Consider the following 25,490-nt stretch of genomic DNA (forward strand, 5'->3'; position numbering starts at 1 on the left):
ATTATCTAGTTGAAGGTTGTAAAAATGTCAGCGTCAAAAAAACAAGGATACATGATTATTCTATGATAACTAGTATTAATCACACATAATTTATATATAGATTTAGGTAAATCATGGAATTCATTCTATTAACAAAATGTATGTATTAATGCATGTAATTTTAACCCTTGGTTTTCATCTTCCAAGAGGTCCCTTGGAATTTCATGACTATTGGAATTCCTCCACACCAACCCTTATGGATTAGGTGTCCAACATTCCCACCCTTAATCCAAGGGGGTGCATATGAGTCCAAGAAGAGATATGAAAAACAAAAGTGCATGGCAACCAATGGCTAGATGCTCTCTCTGAAATGGTGGTTTAAGGAAGACCATAAACCAAATGAAGTAGAAGAAATAGAGATCTCTATTAGTGGTAGTTTAAGGTTGACCACCAACTCTAAAACTAAAGCTTGAAGTAGTTCCTAGAACAGTTCCAAATCTAGTTAGAAGTTGAAGTCTTTTGTGAAGTGGAAGTGCTCCCTGATGATGGTTTAAAGATTACCACAAAATGATGTAGAAAAAATTGAAGTATTTTGTTGATAGTGTTTTAAGGCAGACCACCAACCAAAAACATGCTCATTAAGCATGAATCTATCTCTTACTAGAACTTTGAATCTGGCTATGGCTAACTCTAGCTCTAGGCTTTAGCAGTTGGCTCTAGTTCAAGTTGTGGCTCAATCTTGTTTGATATATCATCGAATTTGGTGTTTGACCATCAATTCCCCCTGTGTCAAATACAAGGTGAGAAGATGAATAAATGTCCACTACAATGTGTTTCAATACTCGAGAATGAACTTTGAAGTATGACTAATATATCTTCTTAACAATTGAAGGTCATTGCTAAGAAGTGATCCATCCAAGGTGAATATTTTCTCTTGCAAGAGTCTTGTTTCTAGAACATTTGTTTGAACGATGGGTGTGGTTAACACAAATCTCACAAGGGTGAAAATCAAAACATTGATCTTTCACATGGCCACCCAAATCACAATGTTGTCATTTAACACTTTGACTACGTGGTTGTGGAAGAGGACTAGGTGAAGTTAATTTGTCTTGAAGGAACCTAGCACTCTGAAACTTGATGGGTTTAGAATATTCCAGAATGTGAAATGATACATCCTTGTCATATCCAAGACGTGTTTTGTTCTTATTTCTAATAAGTTCATCCCAAGGTCTAATGATGGGCTTGGGAAGTGTAACTTGAGCCTTTGCATCTTCGTGTGAATCTACTCCTGAAACGGTCTCACTGATCTAATTAGGTGTTGGTTGCTAATAAGATTTTGTTCAAAGCCAAAAGGTGAATTGTTTTGAACAAGAATCACTTCAAAACGATGACTCCTTTACAATTTCATCTCACTGGAGTTAAGGTTCAAGCTCAAGAAACTAAATATTTTCATGAGCATCATGTACATAGGTTTGAATATTGGAGAGAGTGGCCTTCCCGATTTTGAGTGTATCATGAACAGTGGAGTGTATTAAATTATTTAGAAACTCTAATAATTCAATATTTTTGGTCAATTTATTCACATATCAAGCTCAACAAATGAAGGGTGTCAATTTCATCCAAAAATGCACCCGTAAACATACAAAGATAGAAGCAATTCAACAAGTAAAGGTACAATGCATTTATTGCTCATGTTACTCTACTAGCAATAGCTTAATAAGTTTTCAGATGCAATTCACTCAGCAAAAAAATCTAATCCTCCTACATTCACTTGGCATCCACACTCATCATACTAAAAAGTTTCTTCCCATATAGAATAACACAAATAATATCCCACAAATGCACTAAGAAGATTTGAATCCAGTCATCCCAAGTCGAAGCCCTTTATAAGGGTTGCTTCAAGAGGTCACACTACTCAACTTATTTAAATTGTAACATTGTTTTGAATGGCTCTTCATCTCAAAACAAAAACATTAAAATAATAGCTAACCAAATCTAAAATCATTTTTTAGGGTAAGCAAGTTGGAAAATGGTTTCAGAATTTATTTTCAAGAGAGATGACATTTAATCTCACCAAATCCCAAAAATTGCGCTCTTTAGAAGCATCAAAGGAAGGTCAAGAACTCACCCACAAATTCAGAATGAAAATACTTCAAATCATCAAGCTCGTCCCTTTACAGCGATACAAATATTGTGACAACCCTTTACAGCGATATAAATCTTGTGAGAACTCTCCTCCAACTAGCAGGATTATCTGCAGTTAAAAGACCCCATAATTGCACCACTGCAATTTAATGCAGTGATGGAACTTTCAGCATGGATGAATTCAAAACATGTGTGTTGAATGCAGATAATATCCTAGCAATCGTAATCAAGAAACCTCTCTATCACTGGATGTTTGACAAGCTTAATTTTCCTATGTTTAAATTGTGTGCCTGGAAAATCTGTTGCAGGAAGAATCATAGCACTCTACGGGATAGCGTAATGTGTATCTTGGGGCATAACTTTTAAGAAAATAATTGATAAGTGTTTCGAGCACCTGGTGGTTTGTTTCATGAGAGAAAGCATAAGAAGATATAGTCAAGTCCAAAATCCAGGAAATGATTTGTTGTTTCCTTTCTTCGCACCCCAGTTGGTCATCATGGATATGGGATGAAAGACTACGAAGGGCAGAGAACATTTCTTTGGCTCTAGAGAACAAGGAAATGAGCATACCGAATTGTTGTCAGACATCAGACCTGAGGGGATGGATAATGATACAAAACGACAACCACATAAATATCAGAAATTGTTCTTGGCAGGAGACAATCTATGGACAAATCCATAGAAGAAATAGTGACAGAATAATTGCTCAAAATTAGCCGGAATGGCAGAGTACCCATAAATATTAGCTAGTTGTATAAGGAGCAATGCCCAGGCCAACGGAAAACCACAAAACTAGTGCTCAAGAAGGTCACACACAGGTGGTTCAAATTTAAGCAGGGGGAGTATGTCTGATACGATGTTAATCACACAAATAATAGATAAGTTTTAGGTAAATCATGGAATTTATTAACAAGATGTAAATATTAATACTAATACATGTAATTTTGACTCATTGAAATTCCTTTATATCAACCTTTATGAATTAGGTGTCTAACAACTTCTTTTATACCAACCTTTCAACTTCCTTTATACCAACTTTTATGGATTAGGTGTCCAACAACTAAAAAAATTAAATTGACAAATTAAATAAACAAAACTAATTTATGGACCTATTTACCAAATCTTTGAAAAAAACTAAAAAAATATATTTTATAATGTTTAATGAATAAGTTAATGAAGTAAACCATGCACAAAACACTATGTATGAAGCAATGATGAGTACAAAAAAGATGAGCGATGGACTTTGACAGATTATTGAAGATAGTTACACATAGTGAACTTTGACAAAGTATGACAAAGTATGGAAGATAATTACATATAATTGAATCGAAATATTATTATGGCATATCTGTTATGGTCACCGAGATATATAAAGGAATTTATTGTATAATAAAAAAACATGAAATTATTGAAGATAGTTATACATATAGTTGAATTGAATATATAATTACGGGTTACTTAAAGATATATAAAGGAACTTATTGTACAACAGAAATGCACATGAAAAATAGAACAATTGAATAGATTTTCCCTTCAAGGATTTCTTGAATGAACTTTCCATGTTCCTTGCTTATTTTTGTGTGATTACTTACACTCAAAACATAAAAGATTTAAAATCCAACATGAAATAGAATGAATTGGATGAATAAAGAGCAAAGCAAGAAAAGTAAGAATCACTACTAAAAATAATATTGTTTATTCAAAAATTGAAATGAATCCATCAAAAATTAAATCCCTAAGAAATATGATGATACCACTTTCACAATGTTATTTAAATGATGCAAAAGAAGATGGTTATGGCCATATCTCTTTAAAGAGATAGATTAGTGCAGGGTATGTTTTAAGAATTCAAATATTATGCCTATATATAGTATACTAGGGGACTATTCTGCTTTCAAAAATCATACATATAGAATGTAGTTGAATACTCAATAAAACGCACATAATTTACTATTGATACTAGCCCCAAGGGTTAGCTCAATTGTTCGATTCCCCATTATTGAAGCACCTTTGATATTGAGAGGTCGTGGATTCAATTCTCTCGACACTCTTGAGGTCATGCTCTATGGTTGAGCTAGTGGGTAGTGACCCCTTCTAGTGGATCTTCCTAACACAAATATTTTATGGACATAGCTATCACCAATCTCTGGGGTTTGTGAAGCACAAAATAAATAAATAAATAAAAAATAAAATAAAATAAATAAATAAATAAATAAATTTACTGTCAAAGCTGGTGAATATTATCAATTTAATCATATATGTGTAAAAAATAGCTAGATTTTTAACCAAATTGATGAAATTTTTTAAGAAAATGTCCGAGAAATAGCAAATTGGCAAAATTTTGCCCCTGAAAAAATCATTGGATTAGTGTTAAATGAGCATGCATGATAAAAGGTTTAACATCTACCTAAATCAAATGATGATGGAATTGTTAACCCTTGATAACGCAAGTATGACCCCATAATTCTGATTATTAATTGTTTGTGGTAAACCAAAAACCACTTTTCATGACAAATGACAATTAATAGTCAAATAGAATCCACTTGATGTAATGAATGGTTCATTGTAATCCAAAAACCATTAGTTAATTATAATGGTTTAGGGTAAACCAATTCAAAAACCTTAAGGATGTAATGGTTGAGGGTAAGCACAAAAACCACAGATGTGGTTAAGAGGAAGCAGAGAAAACCAAGATGATTGATGAAGAATGAGGTGGATTGAAAGGTACAATTAATGAAACTTTGTGATTCAAGAATTGTTGATGAATCTTTGGGAATAGGAAGATACAAAAGCTAGAGTCCCGTGTACTCCAATGGATGGTGACTTCTTTATATAAACTTTGTTGAAATTCGATTAAAAGATAGAAATTTTAATCATGATAATTACTTGCGACTGTTTATTTATATGTCTTTCATTTAGCCATTACTTCATTCATTAGGTCATCAAGCAATTATACAAATACAATTCACAAAAGGCAATATATTCCAAAGGTTAGGCCAGAGGCCAGGGAAGAACCCACAAGGGAAAAACTTGACAATCAGTTCCTTATATATTCTTTGTCAACAAGAGAAATCCAAGTGAAACTAATCAATTTCAAGTCAACCCTTCAAACTCTTCCTTGTTTTTCTATAAGATAGTCAACAAGTTTGCCACGTGTATGTCCTTAGATGCCACGTCATATAGAAAAAGAAGTTTGAATAAACATAGAAGAAATGATAACTCAGGTAGCTCAAATCCACATAAGTACAGTCTCTCAGAAATCTCGGATCCACAGAGGTATAATGCCATAGAAAACTCAGATCCTCATAAGGATGATCACAGAAGTATTACTCAAGAAACTCGTATATCACAGAGGGAAGGTTCCATTGAAAATTGTATGACATGGAGATTATAAAACTCACATGTCACAGAGAGAAGGTGCCAGTGAAATTCGTATGCCACAAATATTACAGAAATCATATGTCATAGAGAAAAGGTGCCACTAAAATTTGTATTCCATGGAGACTACAAAACTCACATGTTACATAGAAAAGGTGCCACTAGAATTTGCATTGTCACAAACATAAGATTCCATAAGAAGCTTGTTAGGATATTCCGACACATAGGATATAGTTAAGTTCAACTTGGTCTAGTTTAGAGTTAGGTATAGAGTTAGGTAAAGTGTGTTTCTTTACCGTTGTACATATTGTAACTTACAATCCGACGGTCACGATATGTAGTGATCCGACGGTTCACTCTCACCTCGGTATTATCGACACTTGATCCGTGGCTTGACACCCGATTGGTCCATGAGTTCTATTTAAAGCGCATGGAGGGTCATTGTTCGGGTAATCCGTGCATGAGAGAAGCTTATGTAAATTTTCATTCTTTGATTAATAAATTGTCTGTACCCACGTTGGGACAGGCCGTGGACTGTTTCCCTCCTTGCACTCTGAGGGTTTTAACCACGTCAAAAATACTAGTGTATTGATTTGAGATCTGGTTGTGAGCGGTGTCCTTTTGGTATTCTTTCTGAGGAACTTACCCTGTAAATTCCTACATGGTATCAGAGCTATTTGAGGGCCGTGTCCGTTGGTGATCCAAATCTGAAGCCGGTAGAACTGCATGCGGCTGTCGTTTCCTAGATCTGCTGTTTCTGACTGCTTTCGGGCCGAGAGGACTGCTCTGTTGCGTTCGGAGCATCTGTTTCAGTGAGGAACCCCTTTCGTTTCACGCGAAAAGGTTTCCGGTAGCCCTAGCTGCGTCATTTTTCAGATCGGGAGGTATACAGTTTTTTTTTGCAGTTTACTGTCATTTTCTCTCTGCTTATTTCGGTTTCGGTTTATTTAGCCTTTTTTTTTCCCGGATCTATACCTTTCATTTCTGCGTATGCTCTTTGCCCTGCGACTCTGTGCGATCTGGGCAAATCAGAAACAGAAAGAAAGGATTTTTCTCATGCGTATGCTCTTTTCCCTGCACCTTAGTGTGATCTTGGAAAATCAGAAACATTGAGAAAAATATTTAGTTTTTCGGTTAAAAGCTAACTTTGAGATTTTTTTTTTTTTTTTTTTAAATTCTAGTTTTTTGGCTAAAGCTAACTTTGAGCCGTAAGGTTCGTTTTTCTTTGCATATTCGTGTTGGGTTTTGTGTTTTGTGTTTTGTAGGGGAAAAGAGCCTTCCCAAGGCAAGCACGCAAATCGAGGCCCCCCCCCCCCCCCTCTCTCTCTCTCTCTCTCTCTCTCTCTCTCAAATATTTTGTATAGATCAATTGGTTCAAAGACTTTTTAAGAGAGTAGAGGTCTTGGGTTCAAGTCTCCATTTTGTGGGGGCGGATTTTTTCATTCCCGCACATTCGCGCACTTTGCCGGCAACGTCAACAATTTTTTTTTCAAAAAGCCATAACTTCTTCATCCGGAAGCCTTTTTCAGAGCCGTTTTTTTTAAAACCGCCTATTTTTTCGAGATCTATCCATTGGACCACTTACTTTCAGCATCTTCAGCTTCAGTTTTTTTTCAAAAAATGGAAAGTCCATGCCAAGTCATTCTTGACAGCACTAACTACTTCCAATGGGTAGCCTACATGGGAGATTTACTTAGAAGTAAAGGTCTCTTCAGAATAGCCACAGACCAAGAGAAGAAACCCAAAGATGAAGACAAGGCCGAAAAATGGGAAAATAGACAAGATCAAGCACGTGGTTTGATAGGAATGTCTGTTTCTCCTGATCTTAGATTCCACATTGCAGAAATTGAAACTCCTCATGAAGCATTAGAAAAACTTGCTAAAGTTTTTGGGATTAAAAATGAAATTAGAGCCCATCAACTTGAGAATGAGTTGCTTACTTTGGATCCTAATAATTTTTCTTGCATTGAAGATTTCTTGTCCAAATTCAAGACCCTTAGATATCTCTTGGAAGGTGTTAAAGTTAAGAAAGAAGATGGTAACCTTATTTATTCCATCCTTACTAAGTTGGGACCAGCCTACTCTGTATTTGTTTCCACTTTCCATTCTACAAGGGAGGCTTTCATTTGTCAAGGCAAAGACTACAAACCCCCTTCCTTTGACTCCTTTTGTGATTCCTTAATAAGAGAACAAGAAAAACTCTTACACCTTGGTCTTCTTAATCTTGGAAACTCTTCCTCGAAAGCGTTAGCCGCCCAGCAGCAACCAAATTCAAAGAATCCTAAGAAGTCTTATCCTCAAAGGAATGGTCCTAAACCAACTCAGCCTCAAGATGAAAGATCATTTCAGCAAAATGACAAGACCAATAAAAACAAATGGAAGAGGACTGACAGACATTGTAACTTTTGTAATCGAGATGGCCACTTAGAATCTAAATGCTTTAAGAAGATGGAAGCCTTGGAAGCCGCAATGAAGAAACATAACATCCATCTGGAGCCTACTTCAACTTCAACTTCCGGAACGGCACTTTCTGCATGTCATCGTCAATCATCTCAGTCTGGTTATGCATTAAATGTATCTTCTTCTTCTTCTCATTCTCATGAGTGGCTCATTGATTCTGGAGCCTCTTGTCACATGGCCAAAAACCAAGCCATGTTTTCTTCTTTAAATGATTGTAACACCAAAAATATATATGTTGGTGATGATAGATCTCTTAATGTTGTAGGGACTGGAACTGTTCATCTAGACAATGGTCAGTTCAATGATGTATTATGTGTTCCAAACTTATCCTGCAACCTTCTATCTGTCTATCAGATAACTCATTCAGGTGAAGGTAAAATTGTTGAATTTTCACCTCATGATGTTGTAATCAAGGATCTAAAAGATCCTAAACAGATTCTAGCTACTGGTCTTGCTGATGATTCCAAAAGGTTGTATAAGTTTCACAACTTTGGGTCATCCCATCTTCCCTCAGTATTTGTTGCTCATAATGATGAAGTGAGCAAACTTTGGCATGAGCGGTTTGGTCACTTAAACTATCGCTCCCTTCAGCATCTATGTAAAGAAAATATGGTGACAGGTCTTCCTATGGTATCTTGCAAAGATGGTGTTTGTTCCGGATGTGTACTCGGAAAACATCATCGGGACAGTTTTGACAAACGTGCCTCTTGGCACGCCTCAGCCTCTTTACAGCTTGTGCACAGTGATTTATGTGGTCCTCTTCCTGTTGCTTCATTCTCTGGCTGCAAGTACTTCTTAACTTTCATTGATGATTTCTCTAGACGCACTTGGGTATACTTCTTAAAACTCAAGAGCGAAGTATTTAGCACTTTTTTGGCCTTCAAAGCATTTGTTGAAAAACAATCTGGACATCAAATTCTTAAGCTAAGAACTGATAATGGTGGAGAATATGTTAAAAACGCATTCATCAACTTTTGCACCGAAAATGGAATTCAAATGCAACATACTGTTCCATACACTCCACAACAAAATGGTGTAGCTGAAAGGAAAAATCGCACCTTAAAGGAAATGGCTAATTGTATGCTGCAATCTAAAGGACTCAGTCTTAGTTTTTGGGCCGAAGCAATTAATTGTGCAAATTATATAATCAATCGCACTCCTACTAAGGTTCTAGAGAATATCACTCCAGAAGAAGCTTGGAGTTCCATTAAACCAGATGTAAGTCACTTTCGTGTGTTTGGAAGTGAAGCATGGGCCCATATTCCAGATGAAAAGCATAAAGCTTTAGAACCTAAGAGTGAGAAATGTACTTTTGTTGGATATTCTGAAGATGTAAAAGGTTATAGACTTATTCCATTTAAGTCCAAAAATGTTATCATTAGAAGAGATGTAAAATTTGATGAAAATAAATCGGCCTGCGAGCCTAGTCCGGCGGATGTGCCACCTCTTCCTATCTCTTCTATCTTTGAAAACATTTCTTCTTCTGATGATGAAAGCGAGGATGATAATCCTCCCCCACCTTCTCAGGATCCTCAACTTCCAAGATGGGTCCGTGCTACTCGGGATGCAGCAGGTGATCTTGCCGGTGATCCTACAGATCAGCGACGTACACGTTCTCAGTTTGAAAGAGCCTCTTCTTTACTGGCTCAAGCTCCAGTAAATCATGATCCTGACACTTTTGCAGAAGCTTCAGGCCATCCACATTGGGAAGCAGCTATGAATGAAGAATATCATTCATTGATGACAAATGATACATGGGATCTTGTTCCTCTACCAAAGGGACGCAAACTTGTTAGATGCAAATGGGTTTACAGAACCAAGTATGGACCAGATGGGAAAGTTGATAAACATAAGGCTCGTCTAGTTGCTAAGGGCTTTTCACAGGTTGAAGGCATTGACTACACTGAAACCTTCTCCCCTGTTGCCAAAATGAACTCTATCCGCCTTGTTCTTTCCCTTGCTGCCTCTTTAAAATGGGAAGTCCATCAGATGGATGTTAAATCTGCCTTCTTGCATGGGGACTTGCAGGAAGAAATCTATATGGAACAACCCATTGGCTTCATACAAACAGACTCCAGCCTTGTGTGTCGACTTAAGAAATCCCTTTATGGTCTCAAGCAAGCTCCTCGGGCTTGGTATGCCAAAATGGATAGCTTTCTTTTAGAATCTGGCTTTTCTAGGTGTCATTCTGACAATACTGTCTACACCAAGAAAGTGGGTGACTCTCTTATCATCCTTGTTCTTTATGTTGATGATCTTATCCTTACTGGTAGTGATCCCAACCTTATAAACCATGTGAAGTCTATCCTTAAAAAGAAATTTGAAATGACAGACTTAGGACACTTACACTATTTTCTCGGTCTTCAAGTCTTGCAATCCAAGGAGGGTATTTCCCTTTCCCAGTCCAAGTATGCTTGTGATATTCTTCGTCATTTTCACATGGAAGACTGTAAGCCAGCCCCTTCTCCCTTTCAGTCTGGAGTCAAACTTTCAGTCTCTTGTACTTCTCCTGAAGTTGATGCTACCTTATACCGTCAACTTGTAGGAAAACTCTTGTACTTAACCCATACTCGTCCTGATCTTTCCTTTGCTGTTGGCCTTGTTGCTCATTTTATGCAAAACCCCCGTGAAAGTCATTGGAAAGCAGCCAAAAGAATACTTCGTTATGTTCGAGGTACAGTACAGTTTGGGATTCATTACAGTGCCAAAGCAGCTCCTCTGTTAGTTGGTTTCACTGATTCTGATTGGGCTGGTGACCCTGATGATCGGAAGTCTACTGCCGGTTATGTCTTCACTCTTGGTTCAGGACCAATTACATGGGCTTGTAAGAAACAGGCTGCCATTTCTCTTTCGTCAGCAGAAGCAGAGTATCGTGGTGCCGTGGAAGCTAGTAAGGAAGCCTTGTGGCTTCGTCAGATCCTATCAGAGTTTGGCTTTGAGCAGCAGCATCCAACCACACTTTGGTGTGATAATCAAAGTGCCATTCAGCTATGCAAAGATCCAGTTCAGCATCAGCGCAGCAAACACATCGAACTACACATGCACTTCATCAGAAAGCTCATTCATGACCATGTTCTTGAAGTGCAATATTGTCCAACAGATGATCAGGTTGCAGACATCTTCACAAAGGCTCTCACAGAGGCGAAGTTCACTAAACTTCGATATATGCTTGGAGTTCAGGAAGTTGTCGCTAAGGGGGGATAGGCTCTAGTGCCTCCTTCCTTCTCCTATTGTGTCATATTTGTAAATCCTTCAATCCTATCCCAAGTTGTTCTTAAGGGGGGATGTTAGGATATTCTGACACATAGGATATAGTTAAGTTCAACTTGGTCTAGTTTAGAGTTAGGTATAGAGTTAGGTAAAGTGTGTTTCTTTACCGTTGTACATATTGTAACTTACAATCCGACGGTCACGATATGTAGTGATCCGACGGTTCACTCTCACCTCGGTATTATCGACACTTGATCCGTGGCTTGACACCCGATTGGTCCATGAGTTCTATTTAAAGCGCATGGAGGGTCATTGTTCGGGTAATCCGTGCATGAGAGAAGCTTATGTAAATTTTCATTCTTTGATTAATAAATTGTCTGTACCCACGTTGGGACAGGCCGTGGACTGTTTCCCTCCTTGCACTCTGAGGGTTTTAACCACGTCAAAAATACTGGTGTATTGATTTGAGATCTGGTTGTGAGCGGTGTCCTTTTGGTATTCTTTCTGAGGAACTTACCCTGTAAATTCCTACAAAGCTCACTTTACTTCAGAGGAATTTCTTTGATATTTCCATGTCACAAACTCGAGTTTCTCTACCATAGATGATCATTGAATTAGTTTCCAAAAGATGGAGAATAGATTCCAAGATATACTTGTTTTTTCACGTGAAGAGACATGTCCTTTGGGCAAGCCAACTTATCTATGTAGAGGGTTGACTTGGCAAGTTGAAGACACCAAAAGCATACTTGAAAAATTCAATTTTCTTTATTTTAAATGTCCAAAAGGGACATGATAAAATAACTTTTTCCTTTGACTCGAATACATAATATTATGAAGACCGAACCTAGTTACAAAATTTCAGCAAACTTCAACATGTTGAAAATGTAACTAGTATCGGTCTTCATAATTGTTGTTTGGCTCATGATGATGCAAGTGCATAGATGGAGCACAAAGTTCGATGAATGCTAAACCAAGGCTTTCCAATGTGATGGGATGGTCTCATGGTGATGTTGAGAGTAATTTAAATGTTTTTGTGAGGAATTATATATATTTGCATTAGGATGTGAGTTTGTTATTAGAGGAAATATTTCCTAATGTAAATGTAATTAATGTAGCTTTAGTTTCCCATATTTATGAGAAGGGGAAATGAACCATCACTTTTGACTCTTGGTTACCCATGTAGATTTCTTTTAAAAAGAGAAAAAGAATGTTTGAGAAGTGTGTGTGTGGAAGAGGCAGAACTACAACAATATATAAGAGAAGCTCCAACACTAGGAGGAGAGGCAGAGGATGAGATGCCTGGGTTACACATGCCCACAGTGTAAAAAATGGCCAAATTAATGTATGCATATTTTGATTAATGAGAAATTGTGTTTATGTGCCTTTGTGTGTATTTTCCTCTGTATGTCTATTATTAATGAAGTTGTTTATCCGCACCTATTAAGGATTGATATGTGTTGAGAAATATGTCATAATTGTATGCCTTGATGTTGAATTTGGATGAGTTGACAAATGTTATATGGTTGTATGCTTTTATACCCAAATGATATGTGTTGGTTTAATTGTATTTTGGGGATCAAAATATGTATTTACCTGTGTGTATGAATTTGTAGCTTCATATGGTTGTTGTAGTGGTTGTTGGAGTATTTAGAATGTGTGATTATGTGTTTGTGGGTGAGTATAGCCACTACTAGCATATGGTAGTGCATACGTATGAGATCTTGTGATCGGGCTAAGATGGTGTTTTCCTGTCTAGCGTTAGTCCCTATATTGTAGTTGGTCATGTGTGTGTTCTTACATTGTTATGTTAAGAACTTGTGCGATTGAAGCCTACATCGTGGTGTGGTGTCCCTTTGTGCATTGGTTCTTGTTGGGTCAACTTAAGGCTATAGGAGGGAAGTGTTTATGTGTTCTAGAGATTATTGATCACATGTGACTTGTAATGTGAGGCCCATGATGGAGTGGTTGTTGTGCAACTGTGTGTGAGTGAGTGTTGCGAGAGAAATGCAAAGTACCTGCATTATACCTCTTTAATTGGTTGGACTAGTAAAGTGTATGGTGAGGTTACTCATATGCCTGGGTGGGATTCTTATAGTAAAGTCCATAGAATAATTTTGGAAATAGTGGTTGTGTTTTCTATTGGTGTTTGATGTGTTGTTACAACAAAAACCTAGAGGACATGTTTGGCTAGTGTGATGTCCAAAACCTTGCAGATTTGTTCCTACTTGGTAATTGTGAGTTAGATAGGTAAATCTCCATGAAGAAGGGTGTATGAGGTCTTGTGTGGTGTTAAGGAGTGACTTAGGGATGTGTAGAGTTAATTGGGAGAAATTTTGAGTCATTTTGGCTTCCTGGAAGTCAAAAAGACGCTTTTCTAAAAGCGCTACAAAAATGTTTCACAGCGCGCTACGAAAATATTTCGTAGCGCCTACAGCGAGACAAGTTTTGGGCTTCTTATGAGATTATGATAGTCTGTTTCAACCTGTTGGTTGTTCCCTTGACAAGTTGAAGCCCGTGTGAATTGGGCAAGGTGGGAAAGGGATTAGAAGGGGAGAGAAGAATCTCTTGTGGCACTTGTTTAAGAGGAATCCAAAAATTTTGTTTTGACTGCACATTTCAAAAAAAAATTATGAATTTCCAGAATGTGGATGGAAACAGAGTTGTGGGATTTTGAATGGAGTATCTTGGGGTATTGGGAGACATTTGGGGTGACCCAGCCTCTCCCCATCACATGACATGATGAAATTTTTATGTATTTGTAAATAAAAGAAAAGAAAAATTATTGTAAAGATCAAAGTAAAATTATTTTTATAAGGCATGGGTTTCATGCTCAATTTATTAGGTTATTAGGCCAAATCACCCATTAAGTGCTTCTAAGTTAGTGTCTTCAGTCATATCCCTTGTCATCATGTATTAGACCCTTCTTGGGCTTTTTATGTAAAGAAAGAAAATTATTTTTATGTCAAAATAAGTCTTTTTTCCTTCCTCCACCAAGTTGGCTCACTCTACTGTTAATTTGGCCTCATTGAAGGGATTTGACCACTCTTGGAGACTAGAAATAGGCAAATAATTTTACCTATTGTGGTATCCACTAAAGAAAGACACGATCTACAATTCTAGTGAAGGAAAAAGGTGCAAAATCAATAGAGAAGAAGGCATGTCTCATTGCAAGAGGAGGAGAAGTCAAGTGAAGAAGTAGATATCTAAATTTGTCATCTTCTTTGCCCACATGTGTGAAGGTCTAAGGTAAAACAACGAAATTATAGGACTCAAAGTGTAGGCCAAAATTTCACAAACAAGAAGAAAGGGAGAGATCTTGTTTGGAGCAGATTTGTATTGACTTGAGTTGACTTTGATGAAAAGCTTGGTGACTTGGACATCTTTGATTTGATTGAAGAAGTTTGATTGGAAGGATGACATGGTGGTTGGAGGAGGACTTGTTTTTATTCCTGGTTGTCTCATTTTGAATTGGTTCTCAAATAAGAAGACAATTTTGGTTGGGTTTTCCCATAGAAGAGGGGTTTTTCCCTGGTTGAGTGCCTACGTTTTGTGTTCTTTGCTTTGTGATCTTCATAGTTTTTGGAAATTGTTTGATGATGAGAAAATAAACATTAATAAAGATGCAAATACATAATCAAAAATAATTTTCATGTAAAGAGAAAGAAACTTAACAAATTACCTAATGTTTCCCTAAGGATTTCTCAACACAACAAACATGATGTTCATATTTTACAAGTACAAGATCCAATGAAAAAAAGGATGAAGAACGAAGAAGATCGTAGTTGAAGCTTCCATATTGGACAATATTGAATATAAAAAACATAGAAGAAAAAGAAGAAGGTTGGGCCAATTCAAAGGACCAATGAAAAAGAGAGAATATTTCATGAGTACATTTTAATGTGTTAATGACTACAGAAATTACTTGTAGATTCAAATTCCTAATTATAATTTACTAAAACAATAGGCTTGAATCTACTCTACTCATCAGTGGAAACAATTAAACGATCAAAAAATCATGAAGCATACAAGAGTAAGAATCCAATCAACACATTACGCAATGATTTCCTGGGGAAAGCCAGAGCTCAAAATGCATGTTATCTATATATTGCATTAGTCAGAAAATATGAGAAGATTACAATGCTTTTCTCAAACCCGAGCAACCTCTGGACTATCTCTATCTGTCTCACAGCTTTCTAGACAAGCTCGGGCCACTACTTAACCAAATTTCGTCTTTCCCAAGTCCATACTTCCTTGAGATGATTCCTTTGGAATTATCCCCCTATTAATTAGGGAAATTTCTCAATATGAATTGTGCAATCCTCATAGGCCTTCCTCTAACTACATCCACCACCTGTACAATTCAGATGATTATACAACGATAGTGCATTGCCTTTGAATTCCAATATCAACTGGGTAACTCTCAGATCTGACATGCATGAGTTATTTATGAGTGAATCATCAGTTAACTAGTTGAACACATGAAGCATCACCCCACTGTCTGACCTCCTACTAGTTCCTCCATCAGTTGGAACTATTTTAACTAACTTTAACTCAGTTAAAATGAATTAATTAATTACAACTCAAAATAAACTCAATCAAGGCTCCTATAATGTAGGATTCACTCTACATGACTCAAGTTAGACCCCCAAGTCGAATTAACTGAGCCAACTAAGTCAAATTAAGTTAGTTAACTCATACAAATTCTCTTTTGATGTAGAATTACAATTGTATTCCTAATTTAATTCAAGGAAAAAATTAAATTAGGATTTTCTTGTTGCGTTTATAAGATACCTGAATCCTACCTCTATGGAACTTGAATTTTCCTCTTGATATTGCCTTAGTCAAGATGTATGCATCATGTTCCTTTGTAGTAATGTACTCGAGCAACATCATTCTCCTCTGCACACAATCTCATAGATGGTGATATCTGATTTCGATATGCTTGGACTGATCATGAAAAATTGGATTCTCATAGATTTTGATACAACTCTTATTGTCACATTAAATCACTCTAGGATCGATCTTCTAACCAAATAACCCAACAAGGATCTTCCTCATCTAGATAGCTTCATAAGTTGCTTGACTAGCAGCCATGTACTCTGCTTCTACCGAACTGAGTGCAATTGATCTCTGTTACATGTTATACTAAGAAACTGTTGTTGACCCAATACTGAAGATTCCCCTTGATGTGCTCTTCCTGTCAAATGGACTCCCTACCCAATCTACATCTATGAAGCCTTGTAGCTTCACTCCCTTTGTCTTTTTGTACGATAGACCAAACTGAGTGGTGCCTCTGAGTTATCTCAATACATGTTTAGCTTCCTTCCAACAAAGTTTGGTTGGCTTAACCATTTCTTGACTAAGTTGGTTAACTCCAAAAGATATGTCTAATCATGTGTTCACCAAATACATGAGTGAACCCATAAGCTTCTTGTAAATAGTAGCCTCCACTACTTCACCTAAACTAGCATCTTCCTTCCTCCAATTCCCTACTAGAGGAGTCTCCATGGGTTTTCTACTCTCCATGTGGAACTTCTTCAATATCTCATTGGCATACTTTCCCTGAGAGACAAACAAGTCCTCATCTCCTTGTCAAACTTCCATACCAAGGAAGTAATGCATGAACCCTAGGTCCTTCATCTCGAATTCTCTTACAAGATCCTCTTTGCAAGATTTGACCAGATTCTCATCACATGTTAGAATTAAATCATCGACATATGATACTATAATAAAAAATTTACCTTCAACCACAATATGTTAAAGGTTCTCATCTGCTTCACTTTTGGTGAAGCCCAACCTGGTGAAATATTTGTCAACCCTAGTGTAATAATCACAGCGTGCTTGTTTCAATCCATACAACAATCGCTTGAGTCTACACACATGTGACTCTCTATTGAAGGTCTCAAATCCTTCAGCCTTCTCAATGTATACCTCTTCCTCAATCATTTCATTTATGAATATTGTCTTCACATCCATGTGATGTATTTTCCATCCCATCTGCATTGAAAGTGCTAGAATAGATCTGACTGAAGAGTACCTTGCTACTGGAGCAAAGGCCTCCTCATAATAAATTCCCTCCACCTAAGATAACCCTCTAGCAACAAATATGACCTTGTGTTTCTCGACACTCCCATCTGCCACTTTCTTTACCTTGTAAAGCCATCTAGAACTCGCCATTGACTTGTCTATTGGTCTTGGGACGACTTCCCAAACATTTTGTATGACAATGGAGTCATACTCCTCAACCATGGCATAAGCCCATACTAGTTTTTGCAATGCTTCCTCGAACAAGGATGGTTCAGTTTCCACACTCTCGTTCATCAGAGACATGTATCCAGTGTACCGATCTGGTGACCTCCTCTGCTTGCACTATGATGTGGGTGCTGCCACATTCTTTGTAGCATCATGCATCAATATTTCAAATTCTTTGGTGTGCTTCCTTCCATATCTGGAAGTCTTTTCATCAGTGGGTGCTTCCACTCTCTGCTCCTCTACATGTGGCTTCTCCACATCATCCTGAGGTTCTTCCTTTGGAGCTAAAATCTCCTCATCTGCATATAACTGAAGCTCCCTCTCAAGAGGGTATCTCATGGCCTTCTCTTCATTGAACTTCACATCTCTACAAACCACTATCATCCTATGAGATGGCAGGTACACCCGATAGTTGTGAGGTGTATCAATGTACCCCACAAATATGCCCAACTCATTTGTTGTCTCTAGCTCTTTCCTTGCATCCTTGGTAACATGATAGTAAATTGATGAACCAAAGATCCTAAAGTGTGCCACATCTAGTTTCTTACCTAAAAAAGCCTCATATGGTGTACTCATCCTGAGAATCTGATGAGGACTCCTTTTCTGCACATATACAGTTGTGTTTCATGCTTCATCCCACAAGTACAACAGTAGGCCTTGATCATGTAACATCGCTCATGTAGCTCCCACAAAAATTTTGATCTTCCTTGCAGAAACCCCATTATGTTGTGGATTATGGGGTGCTATTAACTCTCGTCAAATGCCTTCTGATGCACAGAAGTTCTTGAATTCATTCTACACATATTCTCCACCATTATCACTCTTGAGAGACTTCACTCTCATACCAATGTATTTCTCAACAAATGCTTTAAATTCACAAAATTTATAGAACGTCTAATATTTCTTTTGCATGAAGAAAATACAACACTTACGTGAGAAATCATCTACAAATATTACATAATATATGTGTTTGGCCATGGGGGCTATTGAGAACTATCCACACATCTTAGTGAACTCTTTCAAGGATCTCTTGCGCTCAATTGTCCTTATCATGAAAGGTGGCTTTGGTGTACTTCCCCAATGTACACCATTTACATGTATCTCTCTACTCTAGTGCACCCTTGGGAAGTCCTGTAGAAAACAGTTGCGTGATATTCAAAGCTCCATGGTGAAGATGGCTCACTATTCTATGCCATAATTCACCAATGTCTTGGCTCTGTACCTTCTCTACTTTTTCACTCAAAGCAACACATTCTTCTACATCTAATTTGTATAAGTTCTTCACTCGAACCCCGATCCGCTTCACTTGTCCTAAGGCTATGTGATGAAGGAAATACTTTCCTTTTCTAAATATCACATCGTAACCATAGTCCTCCAATATAGCCACTGAAATTCAATTCTTCTTCAGACCCGGAACATACATGACATATTTTAATGTGAGAGGAGAACCAAACTCTCTCTTAAAAGTAACATTAATGATGTTGATTTCGATATACCTTCCATCATCTCCTATTTCGATGTACATCTATAGGTCCTTCTCCTCCAAGTAACTGAAGAATTCTTTGTTTCTGGTCATATGGAATGAGGCTCCACTATCCAGATACCACACACTACCCATCACTGATGTCACCATGCAAGCAATGAGGGTGAAATCCAATCGAATTGTGAAGCAAGAGCTTCACCTGTTGCTCCTCCTTAGAGCTTCTTGTGTGGACACTTCGTGGCATAGTGTCCCAGCTCATGACAGTGAAAACATTTAATCTTCGACAAGTCCTTCTTCTTGCCGCCCTGACTAGAATCTCCTTTGGATTGGAATTTCTTTCCTTTCCCTTTCTTCACCTTTCCAGCTAAGGCATGGTTCTCCTCATCATCATGCTTAGATGAGGTTCCATCTCTGGTGCTCTGCCTTATCTCTTCTTTAACCAAGTCTGACCAAAAATGCTCCCACTTTGGAAGATGCTCCCTCCCATTTACCAAATCTGGGTAGTTGTGTCAGCTCTTGGGAAGGCCTAGAAGTGTTAGGTTGACTAGATAATCTTCAACAACTATAATACCGAAACTCCAAATATCATCCCGACATTGGGTGAATCTGCTCAAGTAATATGGTATTATGTCGCCTTTCTCCATATTGATCTTCTGAATCTTGTCCTTTAGTGCCAACTTCCTGTGGTCACTATTTTTTTTAAACAAATTGATCAAGGCATGCCACAATGCATATAGTGTATCCTTCTTGTGGATGCTCAAGACAATATGATCTCAAACTCCTTCTAGTATGATCTTTCTCGCCTTTGCAACACATTTCTTCCACTCTGCCAGATCTTGAGCATTTGTTGTTGGAGGCTTAGAAATATCAGTGTCTATGAATTCCTTCGAACCATTGTCCTCCAACACTGCCTCCATCCTGTCCTTCCAAGCAATATAGTTCAAACTACCCTCATGGGCATATTCGAGTCTCAATTCGTAGAACGACACCCTGCTGGCTTTAAAGAATGATACTGCAAATTCAATCTCGCCTACAAAATACAAACTCGTATTCTCCTATTCTAGAGTGATTTCTTCTTTAATACCGTGTAGAAATTCCTTGTAGATTCAAACTGCTAATTATAATTTACTAAAAAAATAGACTTGAATCTACTATACTCATCAGCAGAAACAATTAAACGATCATGAAATCTCGAAGCATACAAGAGAAAGAATTCAATCAACACATTATACAATGATTTCCTAGGGAAATCCACAGCTAAAAACCCCTATTATATGTGTATTGAATTAGTCTAAAACTATAATAAGATTACAATGCTTTTCTCGAGCCTGAGCAACCTCTACACTATCTCTATCTGTCTCATAGCTTCCTAGACAATCCTAGGCCAATACTTAACCAAATTTTAGCTTTCGTAAGTCCTTATTTCCTTGTGTTGTTTCCTTGGGAATTATCCCCCTATTAATTAGGTAAATTCCTCAATATGAATTGCACAATCCTCATAGGACTTCCTCTAATTGTATGCATCACCTGTACAATTTGGATGATTATACAATTGATAGTACACTACCCTTGAACTCCAATCTCAACTGGGTAACTCTAAGATCTTATATGCAAGAGTTATCTTCCTCTGACTGCATGCATTACCTGTACAATTTGGATGATTATACAATTGATAGTACACTACCCTTGAACTCCAATCTCAACTGGGTAACTCTAAGATCTTATATGCATGAGTTATTTATGAGTGAATCATCGGTTAATTGGTTGAATACATGAAGCAACGCCCCACTGTCTGACTTCCTACTAGTTCCTCCATCAGTTGGAACTAGTTTAACTGACTTTATGTAACGAATAAAATATATATAAAAATAATATAAATATAAATAAAAAAGATAAATTGTAATAATGATTAGTTAACTAGTAATTAGGTTGAAGAGGTGTGTCTATAGGACATGACTCTTCATGAAGAGACACTTGCTTGGTATATAAGCAAGCCTCTTGTTCTCATTTGTAAATCATTCATTCTTATTCATTTTATTTAATATAATATTTATATCCTCAATGGATAATTACATATTCCAAGTCTTCTGGAGTAATCAATTTGTAGAAGAAACTTTGTTCACTTCATTTGGTATCAGAGCAGTTCGGTCCTCTAGGTTGCTTAACCGGTGCACAGAGCTCCTTCTCCTATCCAGGTCCTTGGCTATCAAAATTCGTCAACTTTGTTTCCGTACAATTGAAGCATTTTGCTCAGAATTTGGGAGTTTCTTCTTTTCTCCGTTTTTCTAGGCCTTTGGCCATTATATATATATATATATATAGAAAGAAAGAAGAAAAAAAAAAGTAAAAGAAAAAACAAAATGGATACAAAATCTCATACCAAGTATATTTAAAACTTTTTACGTGGAGAAGCCCGTGGTTTTAAAAACAACCCATGGTAATTGCCCATGGTATTTTAAAAAGTTAAAATAAAAAAAATAAAAAAAAATAAAAAAATAAAAAAAAGGAATACATTTTACTTTTTACGTGAAGAAAATTTTAACGGAGGTTTTAAAAACAACCCATGGTAATAGCCCATGGTATTTTAACATCCATGTCATATGAAAAGATGTGACCTTTATATTTATTAAGTGGGGTTACATTAAAAATTTATCAAGGAAATAATTAAGTATATAAAAAAAGGGACCAATTTATTATTAAAAAAAAAAAGAAGTGAAACTATTATTATTATAAGATAATAAAGTTATTTTGAAAATGGGTCTTAACATAAAGAAATGCATACATATATAGAGGGCAACAATTTAAAGGAGTATTTTTTTAAAATAAAAGGGTATTCGAGTTTCTAACAATCCACATTAAGGGAGAATATTGGAAATATATATATATAAAGGGAGATAAAAGAAGTTAAAAAAAATAAGTGAAGAAAAAGAAAAAATATGGAACCCCTGAGTAGGGAACAAAAACAATCAATCGCAAGATATATAGAACGATTAATTACAATAATTGAGCAACAGGTTGAGGAGAGAAAGAGAATGGATTCCTTCTTCCATTCTCTACATCCATCATCACTTCCACATAATGATGTTATCTAGTGTACTGAGAAAGTGCAACTAAAAGATCAAGAGAATGACAAAGTAGCCCAAATTCAACAAAGCAAGGAAATGTTAGAACGCGAACATAAAAATCTTGTGGATATACATTACAAAGAAATAATGGAAAAGGACGAAGAAATTTCTCGTCTCAAGGACCATGTCAAAAAATTACTGGCACAAATGACGAAGACTAAAGTCACAAAGAAAGAACTCAAGAAGCACTTATCAGAACAAGAATAGGAAACTTTGCGTTTAAAGAACCTTAATAAAAATTTATTAGAACAAATCAGAGATCTAAAAGATGAAAAACTTAAAATTCAAAACACTAAAAATAAGGTTGATGAATCAAAAACCAAAGAACTTTTATTAAGTGTGGTGACATCATAAAAGTTTATATTAAGTGTGACTTTTATATTAAGTGTGGTGACATCATAAAAAATTATAATATTAAAAAATATATATATTTAAGAAGTAAAATGGAGACTAGTAATGAAAGATTTCCTAAAACCTTTGGTAAATGTGTTTATACATTATTTAAAATCAAAGGATCGCTCGCAGGAAGAGATATCATAATCTCTATCAGTCTTGCTGAAACAAGTAATTATATTAGTCCTAAATGTGCTAACCAATTGGTGATTCCTGAATCAAATATAGTTGAAACAAATATTTTTGGCACATGTAACAAATAATACGATATAAGCAATCTACACCTAAATATTGAAGATTATACTTTTACCTCACAATTCACTGTGAAAACCTTATGTTTTAACGATAGTGACATTGTTTTGGGATCACCATGGTTGAAAACTCTAGGTTCCTTTATTCTAAATACTAAGAAAAAGTTTTTAACATTTTCTTACAAGAAGAAGAAAATAACACTCGAAGATGTTACACTGAAACCTAATTCAGTAACGCCAGAAGATATATTAGATATTTCAAAAGTAATTTCTCAAGAAGGTAAAAAATTATTACAAAATATGCAAAATGAAATTGACAAAATCACTATTGACAAAAATGAAGAAGTTTCTCGACTTAAAAACCATAGTGAAAAATTATTGACGCAAATTAAGAAACTTAAGAAGGATAAGAAGTCATTAGAAAACAAGGTACAACAATTTATCAAGAAAGAAGTATCAAATGTAGGAATTCAAGTTGATGACAAAACAACAAATACCGATCCAATGAATATGACAACTCAAGAAGACAAGTCAGTTGAAGAAACGACACACGTAGATGTTGCAGTTCAGATAATGAACATCCCAAGTGAATGTTCCATAACCATCTCAACAACATCTTTGCTAGAAGAAAATATAAAAATTGGCACATGCCCAGTAAGGAGAAATCAAACCAAAAAAGTTCCATATCGGCATCTGAATCATGAGAACAGACGAATCAACCATGCTACGTATCGGGACTATTCAGACCAAAAATAGCAAATTGATGTTTCAGAGAATAATGACGTAAAATCAATCTAATATTATGCTAACAAGTTGTTACAAAATTCCAGTGATCAAAATACTATACAGAAGATTAATCTCGGATGGTCTGATCCCTTCTCAGTGCGACAATTTTGTTTATCACTAAGAAGATCATATCAACTTGTATCAACGAGGATGAATATTCCAAGAGAGAAAGACATTCGAAGCCGAAAAAGAGATCAAGCCTTTTTTCATCGACAAGCTTTGAGGACAAAGCTCTTTGAGGAAGGAGGCAATATAACAAATAAAATATATATAAATAATAAAGATAAATTGTAATAATGATTTGTTAACTAGTAATTAGGTTGAAGAGGCATGTCTAATAGGACATGGCTCTTCATCAAGAGACACTTGCTTGGTATATAAGCAAGCCTCTCGTTCTCATTTGTAAATCATTCATTCTTATTCATTTTATTTAATATAATATTTATATCCTCAATGGATAATTTCATATTCCAAGTCTTCTGGACTAATTAATTTGTAGAAGGAACTTTGTTCGCTTCACTTTAACTCAATTAAAATTAATTAATTAATTACGACTCAAAATAAACTCAACGAGGACTCCTATAATGTAGAAGACACTCTACATGACTCAAGTTAGACACTCAACTCAAATTAACTAAACCAAATAATTCAAACTAACTTAGTTAACTCATAAAAGTTGTCTTGTGATGTGGAATTATTTTATTCCTAATTTAATTCAAAGACAAAATTAAATTAGGATTTTCTTGTTGCATTTTCAACAATGACTTGGACCATGCATAAAAATCTATATAGAAATTAGGGATGGAGAGAAATGAAGAGAATCATGAAGTTATTATGGAAGATAAATAATCATATGACTAATATACATGTCTTATTATTAAAAGGGACCTATTGTATAATAAAAATGAAAATATGAATGGAATGATTGAATAGATTTTCCTCTCGAAAAGTTTGGTAAGTGTGAACTATCTTTATCCCTTGCTTTATTTATATGTAGGATTATATCATTACCCATGTTATATTCGCAACACAAAATCCCAATTTAAAATTTTAGATGTTTAATACACGGGGACTTCATTTGGGGTGCAATACCATACCACGTGCATTCATATTGGGGGATATATATTGAGGAAAAAATGACATAATATATTGAGCATCTAATAGGGGGTAAAGGTTTTTTATATTGGTAGGTATAAAAAATGGAGCTCAAATTTAATGAAAAAATATAAAGGGGTATAAGAGATGCTAATGAAAAAATGGATACCTATAATATCTAGTCAAGGTAGGGGTTTTTCAAATTGGAAAGGTGTATTGGGTTCGTATTGGTAGGGGGTTAAATAATGTGATTTTTAGAGGTATTTTCCAACATGTAGTCAAATTAAGGGTATTGTTTAGTATGCCATGAATGCACGTGCTATGTCATAGGTTAATCGAGTGAAACCCCATGGTTTAATATGACCATTAAGGATGGGGGTTTTTAGAGAACTTTTAATAATCATATAGTAAATATTGAGAACCATTTTAAATATTGCAATATTTTTTATCTATATAGGTCCAAAACATACAACAAAATAGAAAAAGGGTTAGAGCAGATTTAGATGGCAAGTACATAAAATTCCAAGCTCAATATATGATGAGTTAAAGGATTTAAGAGGTTCTCTATTTTTTGCATAAATATATGTTGTGGACAAGTTATACTTATTTTGATACTTCCATGGCATTCAATTACATTTACCTGTGTGATACTATCATGAGTTTATTTGTGTTAAAATAAGTGTTTTTTTCATGTTTCTTTGCATGATATGAAATGGATCCAACACAAAATAAATAGTTAATGATACATAAACCCTGCAAGCAATTCACAAAATGGAGAGTTTGAATATTTGCAATGTAAGCACTTAAACACAATAAGACAAGAATGATCAAAACATTGAAGTGAAACACTACTAGTGAATGACAAAATGCAAGAGAGAGAGAACTATAGAAGGAGAAATGAATGGATGAGGGTGTCTAGCCTTCCAACAACCC

This window comes from Pinus tabuliformis, chromosome 9 (genome assembly GCF_031772625.1).
Source record: "Pinus tabuliformis cultivar Carrire ecotype Pingquan chromosome 9, CPIR1, whole genome shotgun sequence".
Classification (NCBI taxonomy): domain Eukaryota; kingdom Viridiplantae; phylum Streptophyta; class Pinopsida; order Pinales; family Pinaceae; genus Pinus; species Pinus tabuliformis.